A 17,347-nucleotide genomic window follows, 5' to 3' on the forward strand; every position below is an offset into this window, starting at 1 on the left:
CAGTAAAATCGATGTGGCCAAGTGTGGCTGTATGTACCGGCGCGTCGTGCAAAAGGGTGCCGTTGTACCGCGATACGTTGTACGTGATACGCGCTTCGCTGCCCGGCTCTCGTCTTGCGCCTATCACGCGTCGACCTCTTCCCCTTCCACTTTACACATATTCTCTCTCTTTCGTTCGCTCGTTCGCTCACTAGAGTTGTCTTTTTCTTCAACTTCCGATCAAATGTATGTCTCCGTTGATTATCAACTATCATGGCTCTTTTACGAACAAAATATACTATTGATTACCGACCATCGTTATAATATGCCGTTACAAAGATTTTATTTAATTAATTCATTTTTTTTTATATCATCGATTGTCTTATTGTTATAAAATAACGTGAAATGTTTTATATTTAGAATATATTTATAATCAAAAATATAAATAATAATCATAATATAGTAGGTCTTTATTTAATCGAATGACGTAATTCCATTTCTAAAGTAAAATCGTTTAATACGTATAGAGAAGCGTTCGTCGTGTCGTCTGTCGTCGTCATTCGTGACGTAGCGAGGGATTAAAACGGTCAACGGCTACATTCCGTGCCACAAGTGTCAGGTGTAAATTCACCTTTAAGACTCGAGCGCCCTCGCGACGCGATGCGATGGCCGTCGTGTGGTGACGGCCCTGTGCACTACGTCTACCGTCGTCGCGTGTCGTGCCGTGCAAGCGCGTATTAGAGGAGACTACCGGTGGTAGGCAATCGTGGTGGGGATGATTCCGGACGAGCTGCGACCAGCCGTACGTTCGGGAGAACGAGCATAGCTTGTTGGACCGCCGAGTCGGTCGGATCGTTCCATTCAAGATAATTCTTACGTGATTTCGATTCCTACTTCTTTTCTATTTTTTTCTTTTTCTTTTCAAATTCGAATATTTTAACCTGATAAAATTGTAGACATCAAAATAAAAAAGAAGAAATGTAATAAAATTGAATTTGTTTGCTGCAATTCTTGAACAAAGATGATCTAATCGATCCTTTTTGATTTTTACGAATAATGTAAAATCGTAGTTTACGTTTTATAATTCGACCATTGATTTTATGTGTGTCATCAATTGTTAAGTCAAATTTTACAAAAAAAAAAAAAAAAAAAGAAAAAGAAAGAATTTCATGAAGTGTACTACTAACAAATGTGTGTGTGTATATTTGTGAGAGAGAGACAGGGAGAGAGAGAAAGAGATAAAAATACAGTGTATAATATTTTAAATCAACTAATTCGACAGTGTTAGAAAAAAGAGTTCAATCATTGTATTAAATATCAAGATATCATAACAGTGTATCCGCGAGTGTTTAAACAAAATTTTCAAAAGAATTCGATAAATTGTGTTTCTAGGTCAATCGTTTGGTAGACCATAACGGACAAGAGAGAAAAAACTCGTATGGGTGTAAGAAAAGATTATTAATAAAATTCCCCTAAAACAATTAAGAAAAAGAAAAAAATTGTTTCAAAAAGGTGCGCGTGTCCCCTTTAAAACCTGTCCTAAAATATAAAAAACAAAACAAAAAGAAAAAAGAATTCCATTCAAAATTCGAAAAGAGAATCGTGTTAAAAGTGTTAAGTTAATGAAAAAAGCATACTCCGGAGTACTAAGAAGATAAAGAAGTCTAGTGTGAATGTGTTTCTCTCTCTCTCTCTCATTGCCGGTTGTGAGAGCCGGCTCCTAGACCTTGCAATGCCATTCGATCGTAGAAAAGACAGCGGAGGAGGTGGCAATGTGGTTGACGGTGTGGAAGAGAAGAAAAAAAATCACACATACACGTCTAGGTTGCGTCGGCAACAGAGCAGTAGAGAAGAGAACGCAAGATCGTTCCTGGGGCTGGCTGGCTGGCTGGTTGGTTGGTTGGTTGGTTGGTTGGTGTGCGGCTTAGTTATTCCCTCTCTCTCACCCTTTCCAGTGAGTGTGTGTTCGTATGTATGCGCGAGCGAGCGCTCGCGCTCTCGTTCGAGGAGAAGCTTCCTCCACCACCAAGAAGCAGCAATAGGTCGCACACTCATTAGCCCAGTCGCGCGCGATTTCCCCCACTCTCGTAGTGCCGGCGGCCGACCAGCTGATCGGCCACGCGGCGTTGCCTCGTTGTTTCGACTTGCGCCGTGACTCGCCACGCGGTTTTCTGTGTATACGACGCTCGCTTGCTGTGCGCGCACGTTCGCGCCCTATTCTCAGGAGAGAGAGAGGTTAGATATATGCTTCGTCGGGTCGGCACTGTGCAAGGACGAACGCTCCACACTCTTCTACTCTCTCTCTCTCTCTTTCTCTCTTCTCTCTCTCTCTTTTTCTTTCTGTTACACCGGTAAAACTGTCTTGTCTAAAACACACTTTAAACGTCGCAGCGGCAACATTTTATCATCCCATGGGAGAATTGACACACGTTCATTTATTATCTTTTGATATAATACATACTGTCTATAAATATTGTAAAACCTCGTCGTGCTAGGAAATTCTAATTGAACGGATTAACGATAAACATTGTACGACGTGATAATAATTTTATCTTGCTAGATTCAAATCAATTATATATTTGTTTCTAAATAAAAAATAAATTTTAAACTATATTTTACGATAAGGAAAAAAAAAACGCGTCCGAGTCGATACCCTTTTTAATATTTCGACAAAACAATCTTAAATTTGGTTTTCTTTTGAAATCGTGATTTCCGTTCTTGTCGAATCGTCGAGATTATTATTAACGATCACGTTCCGATGACACACTTTTCCTGTTATATGGCATATCTCTCGGTAGTCGAACCGTTACAATGCAACTCGACGACGGCGCACGATACTTGGCTCTCAGCCTGAAGCTAACTATAAAAGAAAGAAGTTGTTTCGACCGGCAAGATGGGGAACACTGCTGGCAACCTTGGGACGCTGATTGATCGTATATACGTAGAGGATCTTCCCCTCTTACGACGGATGCGCCACACACTATTCGTGTTTAATTTAACTTAAAATCATCTTAAAGCCGTCCCAAATAACTAACCATGAGTCATCATACCTATATTTGAAGCGTCATATACCTGAGCCGGCCATTGCTTTTCGACGAGACATAATGAAAGAAACTTTTAACTGTTAGATTCCTCCTCTTAATAAACCAACAAGTATAATATACCACAGAATAATACACGCAAGGAAGAACACAGATAATACGCTTATAAAAATAACGCTTTCTAATCGTTCACGTTTGATAACTCACATTCCTTTCTCGACTATTATTATCAATGGAAAATTTCGAAAGAGTTACACATCTCTTGTACACAATTTCTTATATTTAAATTTCGCGCCAGTTCTTTTTATTTTAGCGGCTTAATAAAGAGAAAAGTATCATTACCGATTGAAAAACCTTTATCCGATAAAAATGTGTACGTCCGTCGAGAGAAGAATAATAATAATCCGTAAAAAAAAGCGCACAATGTGATTCCGTTTATTTTTTTTTTTTGTTTCTCTTCCTTCCCCTATCCCCTTTCTTATGAGATTGAAACGAATTGAAAATAAGGCAAACTAAGCACGATCGCACGATGAAAATGCCTTATTGTGAAAGTTACGACATAACCGCACGTACTAGTTCGCAGGTCAACAGCACGTGATACTACGATGTCTCACCCCTTCCCCTCCCCCTCCTCTCTCTTTCTCTCTCTCTTCGTCTTTCTCTTGTCGACCGTGTTTCATCTCACACTACACAACACGGTAATAGAGGAGACAGGAGATATACATGCGTATAAGCTTGCTTTGCTGTCGTTCGTTGCACTATTTCTGTGTATGTGTACGTGTGTATATATGCTGTGTGTGACTGACGCGGCGAACGAACGAACGAACGAACGAACGAACGAACGAACAAACGAAAGAACGAACGAACGAGTAAGCAAGCGCGCCTACGAGATTAGACTTTCTATGGTTAAACGGAATACATCGTTGGGCGTTGTTAATTGTCCAGAGTGAGATAGAGTCAGACTCCTAACATCGTTGCCTCGGCCGTAAATAACGTCGGCAGGTGGAGCTTCTGAATATCCACCGACATTTGGCAGCTTAGGAATCGTAGCGTCCGGCGGCGCCACGTTAGATTTTCGTGTATGTGTTTGCACGTACATGCACACAATATATATATATATACATACACACACGTCATGTATATATGTCCAATATATATATGTTAAGCATAAAACAAATATTGAAGATCATGGAATAATTGGAAAAAGATCGACATTATAATTGCAATCAATTAATATTTCTTTAATCACTTTTTTCTTAACTAAGTATTATTTATAGAAATCTTAAAAATAAGCTTATATTAAGTTAAAATTAAGATTTTTATAAACATTTATAGAAATTTTAAAAATATCGTCATACACATATGATCTATTACAGATGATAGATATTGTTTTTTAATCAAACTTATTATCTAAAAAAAAATTTCTTCTGTACTTAAACCTTATTAACCTCAAAATTATCTTCTTTGAAATCTCGATAACATGAAAAAAAAGGCAAAGGAAAAAAGATATTTTTTTAGGCTTACATACAATTATCACGTTGATCAGATTAGATGAGAGATGAAAGATGATCGTAATACATTGAAAAATAAAATAATAAAATAAAAAAATATATATTCACAAAAATCGACGAATAGATTTTAGAAAATGAAAGTGGTAAACGAAAAATAATGTTTGCGCGTTCAAGATAGTTGTATACTGTCCTAAAAGAATCTAAGAGTTAGAATCGCCAGGTATATATACGATTCCCTTGAGGTCATTTTTGGATGCGGTGTAATAACACACCAGAGAGTTCAGGGTGGGTGGGGCACACAGGCAAGCTGACATCAACCAAACACTTAACGTAGGTAGATCAGTAACGATCGGAAGCCCTAGTTCCTCTACGTGGCACTAGATGGTCGCTGGAACCGACCAGTTTCTGCAGAGCAGAGAGAGGGGGGGGAGAGAAAAGAAAAAGAGAAAAAAGGAACTCGACAAAAGTCGTATGCGCGCAATGCAACTCTTGAAAAACTTCATAACGAAATTTTCTTTGGTCGATTATGATTCATTATCAACGATATTGAACAACTTGACGATCATGACATATCTATGCCTTTTTTTTTCTTTATAAATTGGTTACGAAATAAAACGTTAGAAGTGTTTAAATGAACACTATACATACGATGATCATTAATTCTCTTGAGATTAAAAAGATTTTCTTTAACAAGGAGGACACATATTAGGAATTAAATTTCTTTTCTATATGAAGTAAATAAGATATGCAACGTGTATAGCACGTAGTATCATGAAAAATAATCATGCAAGTGATAGATAATTGAAGTTTTATAGCAATGCATATGACCTACCGAATTTAATTATCCATTGACCTTTCTTTTTCTTTACTTTTCATTTTTACAATCAACGTGAGGACATATCATAATTAATTTTAATAAAGCACTCATTGAAGAAATTAATATACAATTATATTCCAACTGTCCATTTTAAATTAGCAATATATCAACGATTGGACTTTATCGAGAAATGCGTTTTTAATTTATTCGGTATATATATTTTTTTTAATTAAATTTTACGACGACATTTATTATTTAACAAATAAAATTATATATTTTAATAGGTCGGTGATATGTTCAATATGTTCGAATATTTAAAAATAGTTAATAATAAATAGCAAAAGAAGAAAAGAAAAGAGAAGATGATAAGTATCGACTTTAGAAAGTTCTCGTTAAAATTTCAAATCACGGTCAACGTACTCTCTTTTCTCCAAAGGCCCCCTAGAGCAATAGTATAAGAACGATGGAGGAAGATTCGAGGCTTTCTCATGAACGATAGAGAATAATAAATCAATCCTAACGTTTCTAGAGTTAGCGCGACTATGAAAGGATCCTAACGAAAAGCTAAGGGATTAAAGATCTCGTGGCTTCCCGTTAAACTTTCTCTTGTCAAATAGCCAGTCGGTAAAAAGACGTTCGTTCGATCGCACGGTAAAATCTGTGCCCTTTCGTGTGACACACAAGGGGTCCTTGCAGGTAGGTAAGTAAGTACCAGAGGGAAGAAGAAGAAGAAGAAGAAGTTAACCTTTTCACCGTCTTTCATGATGGGCTCTTGTGATCGTTCTAATAAAGAAGAGAAGTAGAGAGATATAGATAGATAGATAAATAGATAGATAGATAGATAGAAAGAAAGAGAGAGAGAGAGAGAGAGAGAGAGAGAGAGAGAGAGAGAGAGAGAGAGAAAGAGAAAGAGAGAGAAATATACAAAAAAGATATAGAGATGAGTCATCAAGAAGAGAAGCAATGAAGAGTCACACGCTTGGATGCGTAGGTGAAATATAATGGAGAGAAGAGAGTATAAGGGCAAAACAAGAAAGATAAAGAGAGAGAGAGCACTACAAGTGTTTCCCCTGCTTGCTGAGGCGTCGATATATCAGCAGTCGGCGAAAGAAGCTCAATGTGGCGGTAAAAGCGGACGGTAATGCAGATTGTGACCCGTGCACTAGGTGTCTCCTGTTACCGCGTTGCATTGTGTGTGCAGAGGCGTGCATCTCGATGATCCTCTTTCCTTCTACCCCTCACCTAACCCCAGAGAGAGAGAGAGAAGAGAGTAATCCGCCATATCTCTTCCTCTAAGCCCTTTTCTCGGCTAAGGTAGACTCTAGCGATTTTGTTGTTGCCTCGATCAAATCATTTTTTTAAATGATATAAAGCTAGGGGTCCACGAGATTTTTGATAAGAAATTAAATAAAGAGGTATACTACTCGATGTGTTCGATTAAACAAACTAAGATGGAAAAAGTAATATATCAGCTTTCTGGAAATGATCCAGCTAAATCAATCAGAAAGGTAAAAATATGCCCTTATTTTTTTTTTTCTTTCTCTCTTGTAAGAAAAAGGTTCAAACCACTAAAATGGCTCCAGGAAAACATTTCGCACGCGATACCGTCCCTACGTATTTAGTTCCCAAGGTTGGTAAGTATGTATAAACCTTCCATACAATGCGCGTGGTACCTACTTACTATCGAAAGGATCAATACAGGGGACATGCACCGGCCTGCTTGCTTGCTTGCTTGCTCGCTTGCTTGGCTCAGTTTGCTTACTTGCTTGGCTCGCTTGCCTGCTTGCTTGCTTGCTTGCTTGCTTGCTTACGTTCATGAATCTCCCTCGCCAAGACTGTAGGTCACGCAGCGACGCAGAATCGGCTTTCCGCAGCGAGAGACACGTTTTGCGCCACTCGCGAAACGCGATACCGTCTCCTTCACCGAACGATTTCACTCCCGTTTGTCTCCCCATTTCAAACGTCCCTGAGAATTCGAGGCGTTCGAGAAAGAAATAAACAAAAAATAAAAGAAACAAAATATATCTAGCCAATTCTGTTATCATTGACTTATTATAGCTCAAAATGATTCATCGGATCATTCAAATATAGAAATATCATGCATAAATATGTCACATGTATTGGTATAGATATCATACAAAATTTCTATTGGATTGAAACGAAAAAGAACATTTTCATTGGCGTATGTTGATTGGTGGTGCGCAACGGGAAACGAAAAGAGATCACCCTATGGGTGTACACCGACGGTGCATCTCGCGGTACGGTATCCTTCACCCTCTCCGACCAGTTACATCCTGTAATCGGAAGACCTCGGTGTCGTTCGTGCGTTCTCGCATACGGAACGAACGAACGAACGAACGAATGAACGGATGGACGGACGGTCGAACGAACGAACGAACGAACGAACGAACGAACGAACGAATGGAGAGGAAGAAAGCTTCTGCTCTCCGAGTTCATAGTTTCTTCCAAAACATATCGTATGCGAGGGTTAGTCGTGTGTTTCCGTAGTCATACGGACGCGTTCAATGTTTACGATAGATCCAAACCGATCACAAGACGAAACTTTTTAGACGTTAAGGGTGGATGGAATCAATCGTAAGAAATAGTACTAACAATATTAATATCGGAACTATGTTCAAATTATACTTTACCCAAGTTAATATCTCTTTCTTTCTCTCTCCCCCTCTCCCTCTCTCTCTCTCTATCTCTCTGTTTCAGTCTTTAATCATGGGTATTAGAAATGGCAGGAACTTTGAAATATCCGATAGGTTTGGGGTTTAATTCCAAATATGAAGATTCTGAAACTAAGGAAACGATTCCTGATTCGTATTAAACTTTTTCGTTCGAATAACAGTGATGATTTCTCTTTGTATCATTTGGTATACGTTACCACGAGCAAATCCGTAATCATTTTGAGAGATGCCTGGAAGAGAATGAAGAAGAATCCTTTTCCCGCAAACTCCAGTAATATATACTCAATCGAATAAACACAGAGAGCACGAGATATACCGGCTAACACAACAACTTGCGTGCCAGCAATAATGAATTTCGCTGGCCTTGCGAGCCGAAGGGGAGAGAATATCCCTTCTCCGCGCCCTCCCACCCCCTCCTTCGTGACTCGAGACCCTTGGCCAATCACGCCCATGGGTAAAGGAGAGGAGAAGCTCGAGGCACATCTCGCGCGTGGCGCCTCGTGCGTTTCGGTCCGACGACGACCGAAACGCCACGATTAGCCCGAATTCGTATGATTACATCGTGCGGAAGAATGGTAGAAAGAGAAAAAGAATAAGAGACAAAAGAGAGAAGCGAAGAACCGGAATTCGTGTTCTCGTACGACTCGAGTAAAACTCGACCGAGACTTATTCGCTATCATCGGAACGATCAGTACTGTTTATCGGACGTTACCAATAATACGAAACCTATCAATATCCTTATATAAAGTCCAATCAAATTTTAAGAAGAATTTAAGTTATGATTGTTCATTTATTAGAATAAGAACTTAATTCGATGATACATTTATACATTTATCATTTATCGGCATTAGTTAAAAACAATTTGCAATAAGATATATTTTTCTAGTTGTTAAATAAAAATCGTTTTTAATATCGATGTGTGAATAAGAATCAAGGAAAAATAACGGATAATAATAGTCGTAATACGTAATAGAGCGTGGAAGGATCGAAGAGAAGGACAAACGGAGGTTCGACGCTCGGAGCGTCGTGACAGCGATCCGCTCTAGTCGACTGCCGTCCATTGAAAGAGCAGACGAGAGAGAGACAGCGGATGGTAGCACGCGCGACGAGGGTGGTAATGGTGGGGATACGGCCGGCAGGTTCGGCTCCTCCCGAAGCGAGACGACGCGACACGATCGTCGTCGTTGCTCGACTGGACGCCCGCCGCGGTGTGTGTATATAAATAGACGGTACGTCGACCGACCGTCTGCTGCTCTCCTCTCACCGGTGTTACGCTACTGCATGCGGAGCAAGTACTCGCGTGCTACGAGCCAGAGAGGGTGCTTTTTCTATCGATCTCTCTCGCACAGTGCGCGACTTGTGTTTCTGCCTTATCGACACCTTTCGAGCTTGAGAAGAACCGACGAAAGACGACACAATGAATGAATGACGATCGATTTTCAGATCGGATAATATTCGATACAACTTTTTATGTGTATGCATATACATATATGTATATACATATTAAATATAAATAAATATATATACAAACACATAATGAGATCTAGATAAAAAAGTCATTCTCTCTCTTAAATATATTCATAATTCTTAGTTTCTTAATCAAGATAAATTTCATTCTTATTTAAATTAAATATCAAGAAGAATTAAAATCACTTAAAAAATCATTTAAAAGCACATTTCAAGATGATACGATTTCCTAACGGCGATGACATTTCTATGTTACTTCTACACTCGTTAGGAAAAAGGTCTAGTTGTTGGTAGTAGTGGTGGTGATGGTGGGACTTTAACGACGAGGCGGTTCAATGGGGGGATTGGGGTTGGCTGTCGTGAAGAAGCAGAAAACCTGGCTCGTCGCCTAGGTGGATATTTCATAAAAGCTGGAGGGAAAAACGTTCTCTTTAAAGGAGAAAGGATAACGACGAGTGCAAGCAATTTTCTATTGGGAAGAAGGGAGGATTCGAAAAATACATACAGAGAGAAAGAGAGAGAGAGAGAGAGAGAGAGAGAGAGAATGTGCACATATATAAATCGCAAATTCGAGCTATCGGGAAAAGCTTTTGCGAAAACTTAAAGTAACAGAAATTACAGCTACATCGTAACTGAGTTCGAAATTTTACTCTGATTTTTTATATACGTTAATTACACACGCACGCACGCACGCACAAGCGCAAGCAAACATATGTAGATTTCAGCATATTTTCAAAAGCTTCTTTAAATGAGTCTCGATCAGAAAAATACAATATCGGTCATTTATGAGTGTATCACAGTTAAAATGACGAAAAGGATACGTTCGCGAAGTATCTCTTAAGGCAAATATGATCGGAGAGCAACGATTTGTAGTCGAGCCCGTTTGTCCATCCTATATAAACTAGAACATAAATTTGCTAATTCTTCGTTGGAACGATGCACACGCCCTTTTCAGAGAACGCTGTCAGAGAAGTTTGCCAGAAGCTTCCGGTTACGTTTCCCGATCGATGCGCGGCTCTCTCTCTCTCTCTCTCTCTTTCTCTCTCTTTCTCTCTCTTTCTCTCTCTTTCTCTGCGGCAAACCGTCGCTCGTTGAAGTTTCGTCGTGGACCAACAAGCCTTGCGGTGCAAAGAGCTGCATATTGTTCCTTCGTTCTCTTTAATCCATCCGATTGGTTCGATTAATCGTTTGGATGTTGATATATATGTATACCATATACATATATATACACATATATATATATATATATATATATATATGTATGTATACCATATACACTTAAACGATAAACAAATCAAAATGATAGTCTGTTTTTTCTTTATTGATTGATCAAATGAATCAATAATCAAACTTCTCATTGAAATTTTAACTAATCTGCATTCTAAAGACAAAGTAAATATCTTTTTCATTAGGATTTTTTTCTATCATAGAATTTTTGAATGACCAACTTGAGCAACTAAGAAAAAGAAATTGAAATCAGAAAAATGACGACCTAAACGACATAATATAAACTTTTCCTTTCTCTCTCTTTCTCTCTTTCTCTATTTATCTATCTATCTATTTATTTATCTCTATTATTAATCTCTACCATTAATTGTTACCTTAATCTTTGAACGTAGGATAAATCATGCGAAGATTGAAAGGAACGACGATTGGAGAAACATCCTCATAATAACACATTAACGTCTTGTTATATTTTATGTATTGACGCGAGAATGCTGTCAAAGGAGAAAGTACATTACGAGGCAACAAACATAAGTCCTACAATGTCAATTTATAGTCTAACAATATTATAGAAGTAAAGACATTTAATTAAGCATTATCGATTTATGATGCCAATAACTTCTTCTCCGGTATAATACGATATATTTTTGCTTCTTAGACTGGCTTATATCAATGTTTTTGATATTAATAATTTTAGTAAATGCCGATAATTTATATATATATATATATATATATATATATATATATATATATATCATCGTCATCGTCATTGCTGTTTCAATTAGAACAGTTTCATCGTAGATTATAGACAAAAGCAAGCAACCCGTTATTTTCCTTCAACTTGTAAAACCGGATCATCAACTAGTAAAGAGAAGAAGGACGCGTCACACACAAGTCGGCGCTGTAGGGCAACGAAGAAATTCGAGAGGTTGGTCCTTATCCCTTCTTTTCTTTCTTTAGTAATTTCTCTCTCTCTCTCTCTCTCTCTCTCTCTCTCTCTCTCTCTTTCTCTTTCCTTCCGCCATCTGGGATTCGGCTGTCTCAGAGGACCGTGAAAAAGACACTGAGGAATATATAAGGATGAAGAATCTCGTGCGAGAAGTTTTCATGGAATTCGAAGTGGATTTTTGCGGTTCGTGGAAGAATCCACGATGGCAAGGTCGAGGACAACGAAAGGTGGCGGCTGTGGTGTAGCAATGATGGTGGCGAGGGTGGAAGGGGAAAATGTGCGAGGTCGAGACCTGGGGAGCGAGAAAGAGAAAGAGAAAGAGAAAGAGAGAGAGAGAGAGCGAGAGAACGGAAAGAGAGGGGAAGGTACGGTGGAGGGGAAAGAAGAGAGATACCGAGGTCGATGGAGGCAAAGGGGGACAAGCAGGGGTGTTATTGCGTGGTAGTGTGGTTAAGCGTATTGATCCCAATCACTACGATATGTCCAGGCTCCGCCGCCTCGGGCACCTCTGGCCGGGTCATCGCTAGAAACGAGAGAATCCGTTAGAAACTATGATCAGCGTTGCGGAAGGTTCTCCGACAAGAGGAGACAACAATTTAATGTCACTCACACGATAAATACGTTGATCAATCCTATTAATATCTCTCCCTTTATCTTTCTCTCTCTTTCCTCTTCTATGTCTAAATCGAGAAACAGAGTCAATAAGTTTATTTGAGACATTACCCTCCTTTCGCTCTTTTACAAGGAATAAGGAACAAAAAAGAAAAAAGAATAAAGAACACGCGATTCGAATTGAAGAGAAACCGGAAGACATAGAGGGCGTGCGGAACGCGTAAAATGGTGGAAGGTGGTTCCCTACGGCGAATTTCTCGAAGGAAATCTTCATTGTGGAAAATGAAAATGACGAACATACGAAAACGAAAATACGAAGATCTGTGAAAAATATCTCAAAATGAAAAACCGTTAGTTGTTAATGTAATAATCATACATATATATATATATATAATCGTTAAAAGATTTGATCCTTCCATTTCCTACTTTTTCTTTGACACCCTTTTTTATTCCTCCTCTTCCTACTTCTCGTCCTCCTCCACCATCTTCTTCTTGTTCTTGTTTTTATCATTAAGGAGTACGCGCACGCGACGACGGAACGATTAATGAAGAGCATGGAGACGATGCGACACGCGATGAAAATAAGAAAAAAAAAAACAAGAAGAAAATAAAAAAAGTAGAAAAAGAAAAAGAGAAAGAAAATAAGAATCTGGCAACGCAGCATAAGAACGTTTGCTTACTAGTAAGACTCGCCGTACATGTCGCCATACGTACGTATTACTACTCTCTCCTCCTTCACTCTTCTACTCTTCCTCCTCCTCCTCCTCCTTCTCCTCCACCTCCTCATCATCCACCTCCTCCTCCTTCTCCTCCACCTCCTCATCATCCACCTCCTCCTCCTCCTCCTACTGGCTCTTCCTACTCTTTCTTCCATATCGCATCGTACGTAAATGCCTCGACGAGTTTGGTGCACTGCCGTTACGAGCGCTAATTGGACACCGTGAACGAGCGCGCGCGCTGTCGCTCGCGCACTCGCGCGAATTATCGACTCTCGGTGATCGGACCAAAATCGATCGACAAACCGAATGACCAATGACAAGAACGCTTATGATATATGCTATGAACTCTAGCACGAATTTTTGTTAATTTTTTTTCTTTTTTTTTTTGTAAACATATGTTTAGAAATAATAATCATTGTTAGATAATAACTATTATTTTATAATCTAAATGAAACATTAAAATATTAGATCTTCTATACCATATAAAACATTGTTTTTTAAATTTTTTATCTCGATCGATATGATCGATTATAAATTTTCTGACATTATTTCGAATTCAACGATCAGTCAGTATTATTTGTTTTTCATTTCCTCTTCTTTTGTTTACAATCGATCAACAAATCAAATTTCCATCGTCGTACCGATATGAAATTTGTAAGAGAAACGATGAAAAATCATAGGAATATTTTGTTCTACGATGGAAAGATTGAGTTTATTCGAGTAAAAACGGGAAGAAGAATATTCGCTATAAGTCGATTCGGTAAATTGAACTCAACTGTAAGGAAAGCAACATTGTGAAGTTCGAGGAGAGACAGTCTCGAAGACGAGAGTCGCTACGATCGATCCCACAACGTTCCTCGGATGGTCGACATTATTGGAGTTACGTAATGGTACTTGGGCGGCAACGCATAGAGAAAGAGAGAGAGAGAGAGAGAGAGAGAGATTTTGTCGCCTCTAGCAAGTGTATGGGTATGTATATATATATATATATATATTCGTAGAAATCAAATTTCCCGCGCTTCGCTCCCTGCACTATGATCTTAAACTATACTAAGATCGATTGAGCATAAGAGACATATGACTTCGCGTTTCTTCTATGTGTATCTTTGCTAATAGGTCTCGTCAAACTGATATTTTTCATGAAATTAAACGACATATTAGCAGGATATAAATCAACGATAAAACCAATCGAGAGAAAGAGAGAAAACGCCATGTTGTTTCTATTGCTTACCAACAGTACCTCGAATTTTCTACCTTCATTTTTTTTTTCATCGACAAGTCTAGATTTACACAGTTGGAAACATTCCTTTCACCAATCGCAATATATATGTGCAAAGTTCTTTGAGGAATTACGAAATTGCCATGGAGATTATGCTGCTATCGGCGATCTCTCTCTTTCTCTTTCATTTTTATATTAGTGTATGTATGTGTATGCGGGGTATCTATTGAGAATACATATATGTATAAAAACTATTTTAATTAGTAATAATTCAATTTCAACATAGATATAATATGAAAAGAGAAGTTCTGCAAGTTTTGAAGAAAAAATATCTTTGCATTTTGAGATTATATAGTTGTTTTTTAAATATATTATTGGATTGATGATTTAAAGAGTCATTTAAATAAAACAAAATAAGTTCACCATATATATGATGTATCTGTATAACATAACACATATTATATATATATATGTAAACGTGGACGCACATTTTTTACACACATCTTTTAAAATCTATTAATAATAAGAAAAAATTAAATTCAATATTTCTTTAAATTCGATATAGATGTTATGTGTATCTTTATAATAAATATATTATACACACACACACACACACTATATGTATATATGTATGTATAAAAATATATAAATATTTCTTACGATTCATTTGCATATAAAAAATTAAATTCAACATAGATATGACATTCAGAAGAATAAAAAAAATTACTGATTTCTGAAAAAATATTTTTGCATTTGGAGGTTAGATCGTTATCGCGAAAGATATCACTTGTTGTCGACGATTTAAAAACGAAAAAAGAAAAGAAAAGAAAAAGAAAACATCTACAGGGCGAAATTTTTAATTTATTAAGAAAAATGTATTTTACATAGATATGATGTATCTATATAATATATATAAATAAATCTGCCGAGATTTATTTTAAAATGAAAAATAAAATACGCCATGAATGTATGATGTTTCTCTTCATACGCAATATATATATTGCATAATTGTTAAATATAAAAAGATTAATTTAATAATTAATACATCATATTATTAGATGTAATTTTTAAATTTTAAAACAACATACATCTTTTGAAATTAATTTTGAAATTAATTTTACAATAATATGAAAAAAATTAAATTCGATATAGAGATTAGTGACGTTTATGAGGACAAAAAAAAGAAAAAAGTAAAAAGAAACGAAAATTGACAAATCCCGGAAAAAAAAAATATTTTTGCATTTTGAGGTTAGATCGTTATCCCGAAAGATATCGTTGTTGTCGACAATTTAAAAAACTATGTATCGCGCGAAAGCCCGTTCCAAAGTACAAAAGCATTCTCTCTTGTACCGACACACCGTAATATTTCCATCCTTCGCTCGACCGATACTCGCATTCTGCACGATCAGATAATCCTCGTCGGTATTAGCATAACGATGCTTTAACGAAAGCACCTTTGATAGGTCAAACAATGGGGCAACGCTGATGTTTATTTATCATCTCTCTCTCTCTCTCTCTCTCTCTCTCTCTCTCTCTCTCTCTCTCTGTCTGTCTCTCTTTTCTTCCTTCGGATGTTAAAACGATGTAACTGTACAGGTTAATTCGCGATAATGCTTCGTTTACGATCTATCGTGTATATCAGTTTCAAAGAATTACGAGTATTGCTACTCCAATAATCAAACAAAAAGAAAGATAGATCTAATTAACAGTTGGCTATTACGAACCACATACCAAACCGAACCGAATCGAATCGAATCGAACCGAATGGTACCGAACCGAATCAAATCGATTTTATTGAAAATTTTACTATTACTCGTTTAAAACCAGATTTATAATTTACAGTTCGATTTGGAATTTAATAATCAAGACAATGAATATTTGGTACAACAAATTTCGTCCTAAAATTTCGATATAGTCGAAAAGATAATTGAACGAGTTTACTGTGATCTACGCGTATATCGCAGCAATAATTATTAATTATGTTTGTCATGTCTCTTTCTTCCTTCCTTTCTCTCTCTCTCTCTCTCTCTCTCTTTCTCTCTCTCTCTCTCTCTCTCTCTCTCTCTCTCTCTCTCTCTTTCCCTTTCTCGCGCTTTATCAAAGTTATTTCCTGATATTTCTTCAATAGAAAAAGTAATAAAATCCATTTGTAAAGTTATCAAAGAGAGAGACCAAGTATAGTATATAATACATAGTCAAACTTTGATAAGAAAAGAGAAGTAAAGTGAAAAGAACGGAAAAGATACTTCTCGGCGTTTCTCTCTGGCGAAGTGGCGACGGACGCCATATTGTTTCTAGATGCATCCGCCACAAGACACCCACTACTCTGTTGGTCTCGTGCACCGACTCTAGGCATCGACTTTATACCTATTAAGGTCTGGGATCGATAACACGTATGTATACATACACTCATAGATGATAGGTATACGTTGAGCGATTATTAAATGCTCTAATAAAGTACACCACTCTAAAGTTTCATTCAAAATTGTTTCTAAGTTTCGCACATATATATACATACGTATGTACTTACGTTAATATACATACGCTTTTATATGTATGTGTACGTATGTATCTAACCGAAGGTAAAAAGAATATTGTCACATTAACCCCTTCATCCCTGCGCGCGTGCTTATGTCACGATGCCAACTTCCGACTGAGTCCGCGATCGATCGTTGAGCTTTTCGTAGAATTCTATGTAAATTCGATTTGTTTTTTTCTTTTTCTTATTTTTATTTTAAATGCAAGATCTTCCATCGATTCGTCGAAATATCACACGATGATTGTACATATCGTGAAACGCACAGCCATTAAAAGTATTAACAAACGGGGTTGATTAGATTCATTAGAACGGTGGTAGTTATAAGGATGTTTTTGTAATTTTTTTTCTTTCTTCCTTTCTTTTTTTTTTTTAGTCGAACAATCGATAAAACCAGGTCGGGACGATGCGTTTGTTATATACCTATTATGTACGTGATGTAAGATTCTTTAAGGTCAAGACTGAGAGAGCCTCGAGTACTCTACTCTCTCGCTCTATTTTTCTCTGTGTCTTTCTTCCGTGCGCGCTACGGGCATATCGAATACACTGCTCGAATAATAATGCGGCAAATCGATAAAGA

At 37.4% G+C, this 17,347-nt stretch overlaps 1 protein-coding gene across 14 annotated transcripts in view; it reads right to left on the reverse strand.

Moving 5' to 3' along the window:
• LOC124428004 (serine/threonine-protein kinase tousled-like 2) overlaps positions 1-17,347 on the reverse strand; it is a 54,978-nt gene that overhangs the window by 11,857 nt on the left and 25,774 nt on the right. For 2 of the 14 annotated variants that reach the window (XM_046971539.1, XM_046971538.1), the window contains exon 1: positions 1,796-4,223. The exons of the other annotated variants lie outside the window; for them this stretch is intronic. The gene's annotated coding sequence lies outside the window, so the exon portion shown is untranslated. Of the gene's footprint in view, positions 1-1,795; positions 4,224-17,347 lie in introns of those variants that run through there. 14 annotated transcript variants of the gene reach the window in all.

This window comes from Vespa crabro, chromosome 11 (genome assembly GCF_910589235.1).
Source record: "Vespa crabro chromosome 11, iyVesCrab1.2, whole genome shotgun sequence".
NCBI lineage: Eukaryota > Metazoa > Arthropoda > Insecta > Hymenoptera > Vespidae > Vespa > Vespa crabro.